This window comes from Nicotiana attenuata, unplaced genomic scaffold (assembly GCF_001879085.1).
Source record: "Nicotiana attenuata strain UT unplaced genomic scaffold, NIATTr2, whole genome shotgun sequence".
Lineage (NCBI taxonomy): Eukaryota > Viridiplantae > Streptophyta > Magnoliopsida > Solanales > Solanaceae > Nicotiana > Nicotiana attenuata.
Window position 1 is genome coordinate 1 of NW_017671019.1, and position 15,540 is coordinate 15,540.

Below are 15,540 nucleotides of genomic sequence, written 5' to 3' on the forward strand. Positions count from 1 at the left end.
TGCCTTACAAAATCTCTGGCAAGATCGTCCCAAATGTGCCATCGTGAGACATCTTGGTCCATATACCATTCCGAGGCGATGCCTACCAAGCTTTCTCCAAAATAAGCCATTAACAACTCCTATTTTCCGCCAGCACCGCGTAATTGATTGCAGTACCTCTTAAGGTGAGCAATGAGATCGCCATGCCCATCGTATTTCTCAAACTTCGGGGTTTTGAATCCCATAGGCAGATGCACGTGAGGGAACATGCACAGATCAGTATATGATACACTCTTCTGCCCACTCAAACCTTGCATGTTCTTCAAACTCTGCTCAAGGCTCCTCATTCTCTTTGCCATCTCATCTTGTTCAGGAGCTTTGGGAGTTTTATCTTGCCCTGGTGTGAGCTCAAATGGCGGTGGCTGAGGATAAGTGTATGTGGGATATTGAGGAGGATCTGCTTGAAAGATGGGATTTTGGAAAGTGAAGACCGAGGGATCAATAGCAGGCCTCGGGAGTGAAGGCTGTGTGGTGGTGGAGCATGGTGGAACGGTAAAAATATTGGGAGCTGCTCCTGATGTGAACACCTGGGGCGTACCTCAGAAGGTGTTCCTATGAAGTGAGCAGACGGGGTGACTGATAGGGATGTTAGAAGTATCCCCAGTTCTCGGGAACTATTCAGGGAAGCCAGGGATAGCACTTGGAGGTTCCCTGCCGTTAGTCCATGCGTCCCACATCTCCATCATTCGGAGACGTAGTATCCGATTTTCTTCAGCTATGGCAGACTCGGAGGCCGGGATCCCTGAGATGGGGCTGTCTTCGGTGATAAAAACTGGTGGCAGAGTCATTTCAGATGACATTTCTGTACTTCCTTTTGATCTGGTAAAGTATTGATGCGATGCCAGCTTACCACAACCAACCACCGTTTCTAAAGCTAGGCTGAGATTGACAGCAACACACGGTTAGTTTGAGACAAGTAACAGATAGGTAACCGCACATTGGGGTGTGATGCACCTATACAGTTAAACGAATGTCTACATGTTTGCACTGGTTGCATGCGTCATCCCGGCTTTTCTTTTCTATTTTTTCTTCTTTCGATTTCTACTATCCGTTTTTCTTGCTTTTCTTTCTCTTTCTATTTTTCGCTCATTTTTTCTGCGTTTCTTTCTCTCTTGTTTTTCTTTTATTTCCTTCCCTCGTATTTTCCTTCTTTTTTTCTTCTTAGGGTTACGGTCGAATCCTATGGAGATTGCCTACGTATCATGACCCCGCATGAATCAGACCAAGCGTAGTTCTTGCAAATAAGCTAACTCTCTTTTTTCGGAATTTTGAAAGAAATGCTTTAAAAGAAAAAAGGGAAATATGTACTTTTGATTTTTGATTTTGATTTTTCTTTTGAATTTTTGAAAGAAAGACTTTTAAACATTTCTTTTCTTTTTATTGGAACTTTGGGAACTTTTAGAAGTAAAAATATTTTCAAAAATATTTTCGGACTCAATTTTTCAAAATTTATATTTTTCTTTATTTTTTATTTACGAAAGAAAGACAGCTAAGGAGTATTTTAATGACTTATTCTGACCTAAAAGGAAAAAGTGGCTATTTTTTGCAAACTTTTCTTTATCTAGAAAAGCAAGGACTTGGTTTTGCAGATACGGCCTTTCAGCACTTCTGGGAGGAAGATTTAAGGCTGTGCCCGCAAACTATTTAAAAATGACTCAAGGTGGCTATTCTTGCAAAAACAGCCTTCCGGCGCCCTCTTGGGGACATTCGGCTTTTTTTTAGACAAGAATGGCATCACCCGACTTATTTATGACAAGAATTAAAATTTTTGTATTTTTGGCTATCTTTGCAAAGGGGTGGTTGGACCCGATAAGGGATGCCTACGTATCTCACATCCGGTGAGAATCAAACCAGCGTAGTTCGGTCAGATTGGGAATGGAGTAAACTAACTTTTTTTTCTCTTTTTATAAAACTTAGACCATGAAGCTTTAAGGCAAAAGAAAAAATATTTTTGATTTTTTTCCTAATTTTTTTTTTTGGAATTTTCTTAAAAAAATGCTTTAAAAGAAGAAAGAAATTTTGTTTTGGATTTTTGATTTTGATTTTATTTTTGAAAGAAAAACTTCTGAAAATTCCTTTTGTTTGATTTGAACTTTGGGAATTTCAAAAGTAAAAAGAAAATATTTTGTTTGAATTTTCATTTGTTTTCTCTTTTTCTAAGGAAAATAAAGAAAATATTTTTGGATTTTGGATGTAACCTCTTAATTTTCGAAAGGGGGACTTCTTTAAAAAAAATGTTTTGAATTTCTGAGCTTTTATTTATTTACAAAAGTACTTCTAAAGAAAAGCAAAAATATTTTTTGGACTTCAATGTTTTCAAAATTTTTATGGACATTTACAAAAAAAGACTTCTAAAGAAGAAAAGAGTATTTTTTGGATTTTTGTTTCTGATTTTTTATTTGGATTTTTTTTTTTGGAAAAATACTTCAAAATGAAGGAAATCCGTATTTTTGTATTTTGATTTTTGTTGATTTTTTCTTTTTCGTATGAAAGACATCAAAAAGAAGGAAACCATTTTTGAGTTTAAAACTTCTTTTTTTTTTTGAATTTTCTAAGGAAAGATTTCTGAAGAAATAACTAAAAGAAAGTATTTTTGGATTTTTTGAAATTGGGGTCGGAACCGATGAGGTTTGCCTACGTATCTCATATCCGGTGAGAATCAGACCCGCGTAGTTCGGTGCAGAGTTGCCAAAATAAAAAAAAATGTATTTTTGAACACAATTTTCTTCCTATTTTTTCAAATATTTTTCTCTTCTCTCTCTCTTTTTTTTTTCAAAAATTCGGCAGCATTTCGGTACTTATTTGGGCATTGGGTGTTTTCAAAACACATGGTCACCCTCACTTAGTCCTAACACTGCTTATTTTCTCAATTTTCTCTCATTTAGACAAGCCGGTCAACATGCAAAGCCGAGCAAATAAATGCGCAAGTAGCACGTAAGATGCATCAGGATGGTCAATTCATTTCAGGTCACCTGTCCTAGACGGACCCAACCCCTGTGTTGAGTCCCCTAAGTCAAATGCACATGATGCAAACAAGCGTCCTACTAGGGATCCGGCATGAGGTTTTGTTCTTCTAGGTTTAAACCCTAGGTTTATTGGTCTAGACCTGGCTTACCCGAGCGGACAACTCGAGCCGAGGGGGAGGCAGCGTACCGGGGATACAGAAGCTCCGCCGGCTTAGCAACTTATCCAAACCTCGTTCTAAATTGGGAAAAGACTCTAAACAGAAGAGAAGCTACACGAAGTGCACCCTTCTCCATGATGTAGAAGACTCAGAAAGAGGAAGGGATTCGCGACAGTTTATATATACAATTTCAACAAATATCAAAGCGGTAAAACATTTAGCACATATAGCATGGAACATGTAGAAAAAGCAGATCCAAATATAACAATTATACTAAGCTCGAATTCTTGAACCCTGAATCGAAATTCTGGGTTCGTGTCCCCAGCAGAGTCGTCAGAGCTGTCACACCTCCTTTTTTACACACCAACCCCGAAGGATAAATGTATAAGGGAGTTTTTTCATTTAAAGTGACATTATTCGAAATGAGATTATTTATTTATTTAAAGTCGCCACTTGGGAAAGGATTGGCTTTTGGTGTCCCAAGTCACCGATTTAATTTAAATCCCAAATCGAGGAAAAATTCGAGTTCCCAATTGGAGTCTGCGAACCAGAAATTCTGAATAAGAAATTCTGTTGACCCGAGGGAAGGTGTTAGGCACCCCCGGATCCCGTGGTTCTAGCACAGTCGCTTAAATTATTATAATTAGCTAAAAATCTGATTTATATATATATTCCAACCTATATTGCATTTTTTTTAAAAAGATTATTTACCGCTTTTAGTTATTTTTACGAAAGTGAACGCCGTTTAAGAGCGTGTTTTTAGATCACGTCACATGAAATGCACCCGGATCCTTGACACCTCTTATTCAACGTTTTGGGATTTGGATTTGGGTCGCATGAAATGCACACCCGAGTTTAGGAAAGTAATATTATTAAAATAACGCGCCTAAAGCAACTACGCGTTGTTAACTATGCGAGGGCCATGGAAATTTGCTAAATGGAACGCCTCGAATTTTAAAGAGTTAAAATTAATTAAATGAGGTCCATGGAATTATTGAAGTTAAGAGCTAGGGAACTATTTATTGGGTTGGAATAAGTGTTGGAAACTCAACATTCATCAACTGTTAGCCTAACCTCAAGCCCAGTTGAAGCAAACACTACGTCCTAAAATTCCACAAAAACCGAAGTCCATTGGCACATAGAGGCAATTCAGATTTTTGAAGTATTACAACCACAAGTCTCATTTCAACTTCCTGACTTCAATAGCCAGTGACGACAAAACAAAGGAAAATTATTACTCGATCCTTGTAGATAATCAGTTATAGGCAGTAAATAAACAAATCACAAATTAGAGCTAGCGTCCTATTGAAATCGTTTATAGATGCATCAGGCTTAATTACTTTTATGCTAATTTCATCAAGCTACAACCAAAGAGACATCAAACACCACCAAGCAAAAAAATCACGGCAGCCATTGAAACCCAAGGAGAACAAAACTTCCAATTCTTATCATTCTCCAGTAATTCTCTCATACCTAAATACTACATTACGAGCTATGCTCCTACGAGTAACAAGTAAAACAAAACTCAACAAATTGAATTCAAGCAAATCTTAAACACATAATGAGACAGCAGAACAATTATACATTATCCAAAAAAACATCAAAGATTGCTAAACAGATTCAGGTTTCCCTAGGGGCTTTTAAAAAGAACGTACACATGGATTTCCAAGCAGGGACCAAATGAAGATGCTGAATTTGAAACGGAACCGTGAACTACGAACGGAATTAATGAACGGACGATTCGTCGGACCCGAACTTGAACGGCGGCTGACCTGAACCTCAACCTCAGTTTTCCCATTTTCCTACTCTGTTTTTTCTGCTATTGTGCTCGTGTTTTGTGATCTTTGAGAAGAAGAGAGGCTGGTCTCGGAGATGAGGATGTTGAAGCAACAGTGGGCTCGTGGTGTAGGGTGGAGGAAGAGGAAGCTCAGCTTCAGGGGCGTTGGATTTTTTCAGAGAGATCGTTTTTGCTGCTGGAGCTCCTCGAATCAAGAATGAATGAAGCTCCAATGCCTTTGAACGTGAGAGAGCCAAGAACGAATCTAATTTGGGGGAAGAGTTGAAGAAGACGATATGGGTGTGAGACTTACAGCTGGTCAGTGTTCTCTGGTGTTCAGTCGTCTTTCCTCTCAAAGTTGAAGAAAGATAAGGACGATGGGGCCGTCCTTGAATTACGGCTGATTGGGTTTTTTAGAAGTGTTTTTTTAGGTATATTGTGTTTGTGGTATAGGTAGTATTATATAGGGTAGGGATTAGGTTAGGGTATGGGCTAGGAACTATGGCTAGGTATTTTGGGCCAAAGATTAAAAATGGACTATAAGATTTTAAAAACGGGATAAACCAACCTAAAACTAATTATTCTTCTAAAATTATGTCAATTATAATAAAAAATATAAACTAATTTTAATTAATTGAACTAAACTATAAAACATAAAAACAATTTATTTTTGTGTTTTCAAGATTATAAAAATAAAGATAGGGAACTATTTTTGTAATTTTTTTTAAGATTAAAATGACTATAAATATTAATAAACCTATTTTTTTGTAATTTTTTATTTTCTTGTAATAAAATAAAGTAAAATAGTAAAAAGTAGTTGAAAGGCGTATTAGGCCTAAACTAAATATTTACTTGTTAAAATGGGTAAAATTTCGGGGAGGGTCAAAAATCACATGTCAACAGCTATCATTGTTTATTTGCTAAACAAGCTGAAGTTATTTAGTTCATATTTAATAAATTCAGCAAAACGAGCTGGAGTTTTTCCTCCTACACTGGTTTAAATATTAAACATAAATTAAAATTTTATATTACAAAAAACTTAAGCCTTAGTTGCTGAAGATTTTTACGTAATCTGTAAAACTTCAGCAATATGAGCTGATGAAGTTTTCCTCTACACTAGGTAAAAAAAAACAATAAATTAAATTTACATATTGCACAAAAAACTTCAGCATATGTGCTGAAGTTGTTTAGTTAATATTAAAAACTTCAGCAGGCAGAGCTGAAGTTTTTCAGTTAATATTAATATTAAGCAAGAAAAAACTATTAACATAAACTTAACATTAGAAAAACGCACAAAACACGCTTGTAACAACAAACTTAACATTTCATTAAACATTAAAACGATAATTAACATAAATAACAAAATAACAAAAATAACAAAAAGGAAAACTAATGTACCATATTATCATCATCGTTGTCGTCGTCGTCCGTCACTACACGCAATGGATGAAGCATCTCATCAAGCACAGAATTATCAATCTTGCATCACATCAGAAGCGTATACCGAGCTTGTTGTTGATTCTTTCGAGCTCCTGTCGTATTTCGTCTATGAGCTCATCCAGTTTTAATTAAAGGCCTCATAATGTCTGCTTCATTTCTTCTACATTTGCCTGCATGACAGCATCCATTTTCTTCTTTTTGTATTTTATGTCTGCATAGATATATATTTGTTACAAAGCCCTCCCACTTCTTCATAATTTCAACCAATATTAGGCTTCCCACTTCGCTTGCACCAGACATTTGTTCTTTAACAAAAGCTGAAGACTAAGATGAATATAATTTAAAGAAATATGATAGAAGTGTATGAATGACTATGAATTTCAAGTGAAGAGATGTTAATATAGACAAAGAGTTCACCTAATCAATTTAATATCTATAAATGTAAAAGTAACTTTTCAGCTGTTTTTACTGTTTTACGTTCAGAGAAATTGAATGAACAAGATAAGTAGTTGGTAAAACAAGTATGTGTAAATGCAAAAAACTTTTACTCTTAAAGCTTTTTCAAAAACTTCGGCCCAATGTGCTAAAGTTTTTTAGTATATTTTCAAAACTTCAGCACCTGATAAGGCTGAAGTTTTTGTGTTGGATTCATAGCTTTTGTCCAAAGCTTTTTCAAAAAATTTCGGCCCAATTGCTGAAGTTTTTAGTATATATTTCAAATACTTCAGCACTTGATAAGCTGAAGTTTTTTGTGTGGATTGAATAGGTTTTGTCTTAAAGCTTTTCAAAAAACTTCGGCCAATGTGCTGAAGTTATTTAGTACATCTGTAAAAACTTCAGCAGTTGATAAGATGAAGTTTTTGTCCTGGACTCGGTAGTTTTTGTCGTAAAGAATTTTCAAATAACTTACGCAGAAACTCCTGAAGTTATTTAGTGTATTAGAGATGAGCTGAAGGTTTTGTCTACATTTGACACTTTTGTTATGACTTTTAACCAAAACTTCAGCCTTAAAAAGCAGAAAGTTATTTACTTCATGCTCAAGTTTAGCATGCGGAATTTCAACAAAAAATATACTTGAAATTCATGAAGAAAGACACAAACAATATTTGAATCAACCAAGTCACTAATTCAACACAAACAATGTATATTCACCAAGTCCAATTTTTGTTTTCTCTTACATCCTTTGAAAAAAGAAAAAATTAGTTCTTTGTTTACAAGTTATTCTATTCAACAAAATTCACAGCAGTGTCTTCCATATTCTCCATAGTCATGTCCTAGTTCCTCTTCTTGGTTTTCTTAACCACATTCCATGAACCTTCACTATGTCTTCCACCAAAAGCGTTATCTGTCAGACACAGGTTGACGAAGTTTAGACTATAATTTTTTTTAGCAACTACCATCTTCTTCATAAGAAAAAAATAAGAAAATATTGGCCAAGACATGCTTACTTGTGCATCTGGAATCGTGGGAAGCAAAGATAGTGAAGGAGAAGTCCAAAATACTTCATATGTGACGGAGACTGGCCACATCAAAAACTCGAGCCCCAGGAAATTTGCTCTTTTTCCTAAAAGATAGATTTATCAACAAGTAAAAAGAGCAAATTGTCCTGGAGCTCGAGATGTTTGATCTGGCCACCTCTCTTTCACATATGAAGTATTCGACTTCTCCCTTCACTACTTTGCTTCCCACGACTCCCTGCTATACCCAATAAGCATGTCTTAGCCATCATTTTCTCTATTTTTCTTTGAATACAAATTTAAAGAATATATGATAGAAGTCTATGGATGACTATGAAATTTTCAAGTGAAGAGATTATTAATATAGCCAAAGAGTGACCTATCAATTTAATATCTATAAATGCTGAAAGATTGTTAACTGTTTTTTGTTCAGAGAAATTGAATGTAACAAGATAAGTATTGGCAAAACAAGTAAGTGGTAAATGCTAGTAGTTGGTAATTGCAATAAAAAAAATTACTAAAAAAATAAAGCACAAAAGTAGGTGATATAAGTGAATAAATGATAAAAAGTAGCTAGAAAATGCAAAAAAGATAAGTATCAATTAAAAATACAATACCAAAACACTGCTAATATTTTTGTCTTAAACTTTTTCAAAAAAACTTCGCCCAATGTGCTGAAGTTTTTAGTATATTTGCAAAAACTTCAGCACCTGATAAGCTGAAGTTTTTGTGTTGGTTCAGTAGTTTTTGTGTCTCAAAGCTTTTTCAAAAAACTTCGCCCAATTGTCTGAAGTTTTTTTTAGTATATTTTCAAAAACTTCCAGCACCTGATAAGACTGAAGTTTTTGTGTTGGATCAGTCAGAGTTTTTGTCTCAAGCTTTTTCAAAAAAATTCGGCCACAATGTGCTGAAGTTTTTAGTATATTTGCAAAAACTCTTCAGCACCTCGATAACGCTAGAAGTTTCTTGTGCTTGGATTCAATATTTTTTCTCAAACTTTTTCAAAACAGTACTTCGGCCCACATGTGCTGAAGTATTTTTTGATGATACTATCCAAAACTTCAGCATCTGAAAGCTGAAGGTATTTGTGCTGGATCAAATAGTTTTCTGTACTTAAACGATTTTTCAAACAAACTCAGTCGGCTTCAATGTGCTGAAGTTTCTTCTAGTATATTTCCAAACTTCAAGCAACCACTTGATAAGCTCGAAAGTCGATTGTATTGGATTCAATAGTTTGTTATGACTTTTAACAAAAACTTCAGCTTAAAAAGCAGAAGTCATTTACTTCATGCTTAAGTTTTTTCAAACAAAAATGTACTTAAAATTCATGATAAAAGACTCAAACATATTTGTATAACACAAAAAGTGAATTAAAAAAATAATTAATGTATATTCACAAAATACAAATTATGTTCAACCAATCGTCTAATCAAAAAATTCACACAGAGTCTCTTCAAAATCTCCATAATCATGTCCTTGTTGTTCTTCAGGAGTTTCATAGCCGCTATCTTTTTTCCACTTTCCATGAGCCCAAAGATTGGCAGCCAATTCTCTCCTGAATGTCAATGACTGACTTTGATCGAAATTGAAGACATCTTCTCTGTTCAACCGCAAATCAATAAACTTAAGAGCAAATATACCACAATCAACACTGCAAAAAACACATGAAAAAGAAATTGAAGAATAGTTAACACAAGGGCAAAAAATAATAAACATAAAATGCATGGTAAAACATATGCGAAACACGTACCTGTTAGTTTGTTGCGGGGTGTTCATCCACATAATATTGAATTTTTCCACAGGACTTTGCCCATAATATTTATTATGTTCCCCAAAATTCAAGCATTTGAGACAGTGTGGGATCAACCGGGCATAAATTCTGACATGTTCAATCGCACGATCGTATGTTACACTGCCCATGGAATCATACACCAAAAAAGTAGTGCGTAGATTTCTGGCCCGTCCTTGGCTTAAGTCGAAATGGAAAGAATACTTTTTTGGCAGATGCCCATGATATACCACAGGAAAGGTCGAGCCCTTTTACGTAGTTGGCCACCTTTTCATTCGTTGATTCTTCCTCATACCAACTAAAGTCCGTAAGTGGCTGAATAACCGCTTCTTCTTCTAATTCTTCTTCAAGCTGTTGTTTGGATATCCTCTTTCTCTTTGATTTGCTCTTTTTTTGATCCTCCATTCTCTTTTGCTTCCTTTTGTTAATTATCTTCATCTTTTCTTCTGAAGGATGAATACCATCCAGAATAGTCATATACTGATCGAAAACTAAATCTGTTACTGCACATCTTGCTTTTGGATAACGTGGAAGGTGATAGCAATATTTTTTGCGCAAGTAATATATGCCCACATCAATATGCTGCAAATGAACAACAACAAATGATAACATGTGAAATTACCAATATGAAGTTTATAAAAAATACATTACACAACTACAAACAGCATGACAAAAACATAAGTATATTCAGTTGGAAGTTTTAGCAAATAAGCTAAAAAACTTCAGCAGTTTACTATGAATATAGCTGAAGTTTTCCAAATTACAGTGCAAAAACTTTACTATAAAAAATAAGCTGAACTTTTGGGAAATACAGTTCAAAAAACAAACTTAATAACTTACTTCATCCGAAAGATCAGAGTCAGGATCCATAAGCTCGGTAAAGAATGATTTTGTAATATCAACTCCAGCTAATCTGAATGGATTGGAATCATATTCACTGGCATCCATCTTCAACCACTCTTCAAATCTTTGCATCAATCCACTGTCTTGATTAACATAATGGAATGGACACCTTCTTGTATTCTTTCCTACTTTCCAATCTTGACCCCTTTGCTTTTTTTTTTTTATGAACAACATAAGGAGATCTCAACCAAATACTCTGATACGAATCCTTTTCTCTTTTTTATCTGGTTTTCCTTTTGCTTGCTCTACCTGCTGTTCCGTCACAACTAACTGCTGCTGTTCAGCAGCAGGGGGAAAAACTACAGCCATAGTGGCAGATGCTTGACCAACTCCTTGCTGTTCACAACGTTCTTGTGTCTCTTGACAAACAACAGCAACAGCAAAATTACCTTCTAAATCAGCCCCTTGTGTACTACCAAGTGAAAATGAACATAAATTGAAGTTGGGCATATCACTGGTGTCACACATAGGAGAACTAGAAATCTTCCTTCTCTTAGGTTTCGGAAGAAGTTCCGATGTATCAGATGAGATCTGCAAAAGAAAGGAAAATATAAACATAAATAAAAATGATAGAGAACACACATTAGGCAAAAAAAAACAGCTTGTAATCGAATTGCAGAAAATAACTACCTGGTCTAAGTGTTGCGACACATATGGTGTTTGCATTCCAACAGATCCTGTATCTTCATGAAAAAAAATAAAAATAAATAAACAAATAATACTGACTAAATTTTATAAAATAATACCAACACACTTCACACTTGTCTGTGAGGCAACAGTTGTGAATGTATGTATTTCTCCTTTTTCATATTGCTCTTTAAGCTCACCAAATTCTTTTTGAGCTGCCTCGAGTCTTTCTGAAAAATCATTCAAAAACATAAAAAAAAAAAATAAAGTATGTAAAATTTCAAACTGTAAAAAATATACTTCGATCAAATATAATAAATTCATGATCTATAGAATACCTTGACGTTTGTCTTCCGCTGTGGTTTCCCTAGGCTGCATGCCTTGGTTGATATCAGCATTTCTAGCTTCATTCAATTCTGAACCAATGTCGAGGACCATTGCAGTATTTTCTGGAAGGTTTTTCTCAACTCTACCTTCATTCAATTGAGCATCATCAGAGAGTTTTTGAGTTGAACCACAACTAGTTTCAACTTCCACTGCATATTCATAAAAGAGGGGGAATAGATCAACTAGTTTTTCTATATATAAAACTTAGAAATAATTTATACTTGTAGTGAAAATTTCACTACAGGATATTATAAAAACAAACAGTTAAAACTTCAACTCTAAGAAGGCTGAAGTTAGCCAGTCACAAACAAAAACTTCGACAGTTACAAAAAAAACTTCAGCTCTAGAGCTGAAGTTCGAAAGTTATAAAAAAAAACTTCAGCTCTTTCGACAGTTATAAAAAAAAAACTTCAGCTCTATAGCTGAAGTTCACCAGTTACAAACCAAAACATTCACCAAAAAACATGCTGTAGTTTTTACAAAAAACACAAACACATGAAACAAAACTTCAGCTCCTATCTAAGGTATAATTGAAATATTATAAACTTCACACTTTGTACCTGTAGTAACAATTTCCTGTGTATCACCACCTACAAGTTCTTTGCAAATAGCTAGTGCTCCTGCATATTGATCGTCTTTCCCAAAACATTCATGAACAGGTGCTTGATCTCCATTGCCTTTTCCAATATCACTTTCCAAAGCACAACTCGGTGCATGTTTTTCAGTGCCAACAACTTGATCATCTGCACCTTTCTCTCCACCTTTACTTTGTCTACAAACATTGGATTGTTCCTCTCCACCTTGTTGTTGAACATGTTCAACGCCTTCAACAGCCGCTTCATTATGTGTAGCATTATCATCTGCGACTTTACGCAATGCATCATGAGCAGTATGTTCTTCAGTCTCAACAACTTGATTATCTGCACCTTGCTTGCTTCCAATATTCTCAGTTGCTAAATGTGCTTCATCATTTACATCTCTGCTCAATCTATCAGCACTGGAACGTCGCTCTTCAAATTCTTCTTGAACATGTTGATCGCCTTCAAAAGCCGATGGATGTTCGTAACAGTCGTTCATCCTGTTATATTCTCGATGCTTACTCAAATCAAAATTGCCATCGTCCATTCCATTTGATTTGTTGACAATCGTAAACAACTGTTCAAACTTCTCATCGACATATTCCTAGAAAAAAATTACTAACAATGATTAATCTGAATAACATCAGCACAAATAAAAAGACTTCTCTATAAATTAGCTTACCTTCACTTTTACAAAACCCGCATCCACAATACCAGTTCGCTCCTCCTTTTTAAACTTATAAAAAACTTCGTTCACGATCGTGCTTCTTTCTTTTTCTGCATGCCTTTGAACCTCCGTCGTTAACCTCTAGAATAGATACACAACAAAAATTCAAATATAGAAGAATACTTCAACTCAAAAAACAGGTTGTACTTTTACAAAAATAAACCCAAAAAACTTCAGATCAAAACTTACAGAGCATATTGTCTCAAGTAATTCATTGTCATCAAAGTCAGATGTAGATGAGGTAGAACGACTCTTGGTAAGAGATGCTTTGCCAATAAAAGGAGTTGGATTCGGTTCTTTTGGTTGATTCTGACTACGTGGTGATTCACCAATGACATGAGTTTGATTCGGTTCTTTTATCGACTCAGAGTAGGTGGTGATTTACCAATGACAGGAGTTCGATTCGATTCTTTTGATCGACTCAGAGTACGTGGTGATTCACCAGTTGAAGGAAACTGCATTAACTGCATTTGAACGAATCCGGCTGCACGGTAATTTCCCAATTAAAGGCATTGAATTCAATTCCTCTTCTGTAGAAATTATATCCAATACCCTAAAGTCGCGATATCTCTGTTTAATATAAAAAAGTATATTATGAGGAGAAAAAACTAATACATCAGCATATTAACACAAAGACAAAAAAAAATAAAAGTAACTTACTTCATGAGTTTTGAACATATAATACAGTTCGGGAAATTTAAGCTCTCCCACGCATACATAACGTAACATCCTGGGGACCTGAGGGTTATCAAGGTACTCATCCTCTCTTATATACTTCTCCCGAACATCTGGGAAGCGCTCATAGAACCAAGCACATAACGGATATGGAAATCCACCAAGTTTATACTCAGTTGTATGGAATTTGTTCTGCTTGTCCAATGCATGTTTCAGGGAATAAATGAGCTTCTCATAAGCCACATTACCCCAAGGATATTCAGCGCAAACCTTATCATCTTCAACAATAGATGCATACTCCTCCGCCACACATAACTCAGTATTTTTCCCAAACAGAATAGACTCTACAACAACAATTTCCATAAGCTTAACTGCATCATCATCACTCTCGCATACGTATACATGATTCACAACATTCTTTGGAATTTCATTGCGAGTCATAAAACTTCGAATATCCTTCAAAGTCACACCCTTGGACTTACCAAAATACCGCTTCAGATGATTGCTCTCTCGATTAATTGGTCTTTCAACATTGTGTGCTCTGATCCGCAAATCACACATAATGTGAAAGTCTTCAAGGGTGAAGGAAACATCATGCCCAAAAATCTTGAAACTAATGGAGTCTCGATCATTCGTGAATATTCGAGAAAGACACAGACAATGCACCAACTTCATGCTGCATTGAAAATTCTCCATAGCCATAATGTATCTAAATGTACCATTATTAAGCTTATCCTGTTGAGTAGGAGTCAAGAAAGTTGCAATTAATTTCTTCAAATCATGGTTCCCCTTCCAGTAACCCTTAGAGTTAAACCAATCTCCAAACTCATAATATTTTTGTCCTGGTTTTGTAGGTGGAGCAGAGAGGACATAAGGACCTTGGGGTATTACAGGTAGTCTAGGTGCTTTAGGGGCTTTGCCTTTTTTAGCTGCATTATGATCTTTAGGTGCTTTCAATGCAGTGGTGTTGGTTCCGATTCGACAAAAATGCCTGGTCGAAGGTCCAGTAAAAATAACATCAGGACATTATCAAAAAAGATCAGTTAAAACTTCAATACCTAGGAAGGCTGAAGTTCGACAGGCATAAAACAAAAACTTCAGCTATAGAGCTGAAGTTCGACAGGTATAAAATAAAAACTTCAGCTATAGAGCTGAAGTTCGACAGGTATAAAACAAAAACTTCAGCTCTAGAGATGGACTTCACCAGTAACAAACACAAAAACTTCAGCTCTAGAGATGGACTTCACCAGTAACAAACATAAAAACTTCAGCTCCTAAAGGTGGACTTCACCAGTTACAAACACAAAAACTTCAGCTCCTAAAGCAGAACTTCACCAGTTACAAGCATAAAAACTTCAGCTCATAAAACTGAACTTCACCAGTTACAAGCACAAAACATTCAGCAAAAAAACATGCTGTAATTTTTACAAAAAACAAAACACAAATTCAAATCCAAAATAATGCCAAAACATGAAAAAAACTTCAGCTCATATCTAAGATATCATTGAACTATAGTATCATCTGTTTAACTCTCAAAATTTTTAAAAATTTGAACGTCTAATCACAGAAGAAATTATAGAATTTTCATTAACAACATAAAACACTCGTTCAAAAACCTAAAAAACAACAATACGTAAAAGTAAAACTAAATGCACTTATCAAACTAAACTACTAAGAAAATAATTTATTCATAAATAACATGACTATCAAAACCAAAATACAGAAATTAAATACGTAAAATAAAACCCAGAAAGTTAATGCAATGTACCTGTGATTAAATTGTAATGTGGGAACAACGACGACTAGCAGTTGAAAAATCAAAAACAACGACGAAAACCGCTTGATTTCAGAGAAGAACTTCAAAAAACGCGAATAACAGGAGAGAGAGACAGAGAAAGTAGAGGACTAGCGAATACTTGGAGAGAAAGTAGTCTTTTTAATAAGGAAAGGCAAAATGGTCTTTTCAAATAGCTTTTAACAAAAAAACGGGTACGGGTACAAATAGAAAGATAAAGCG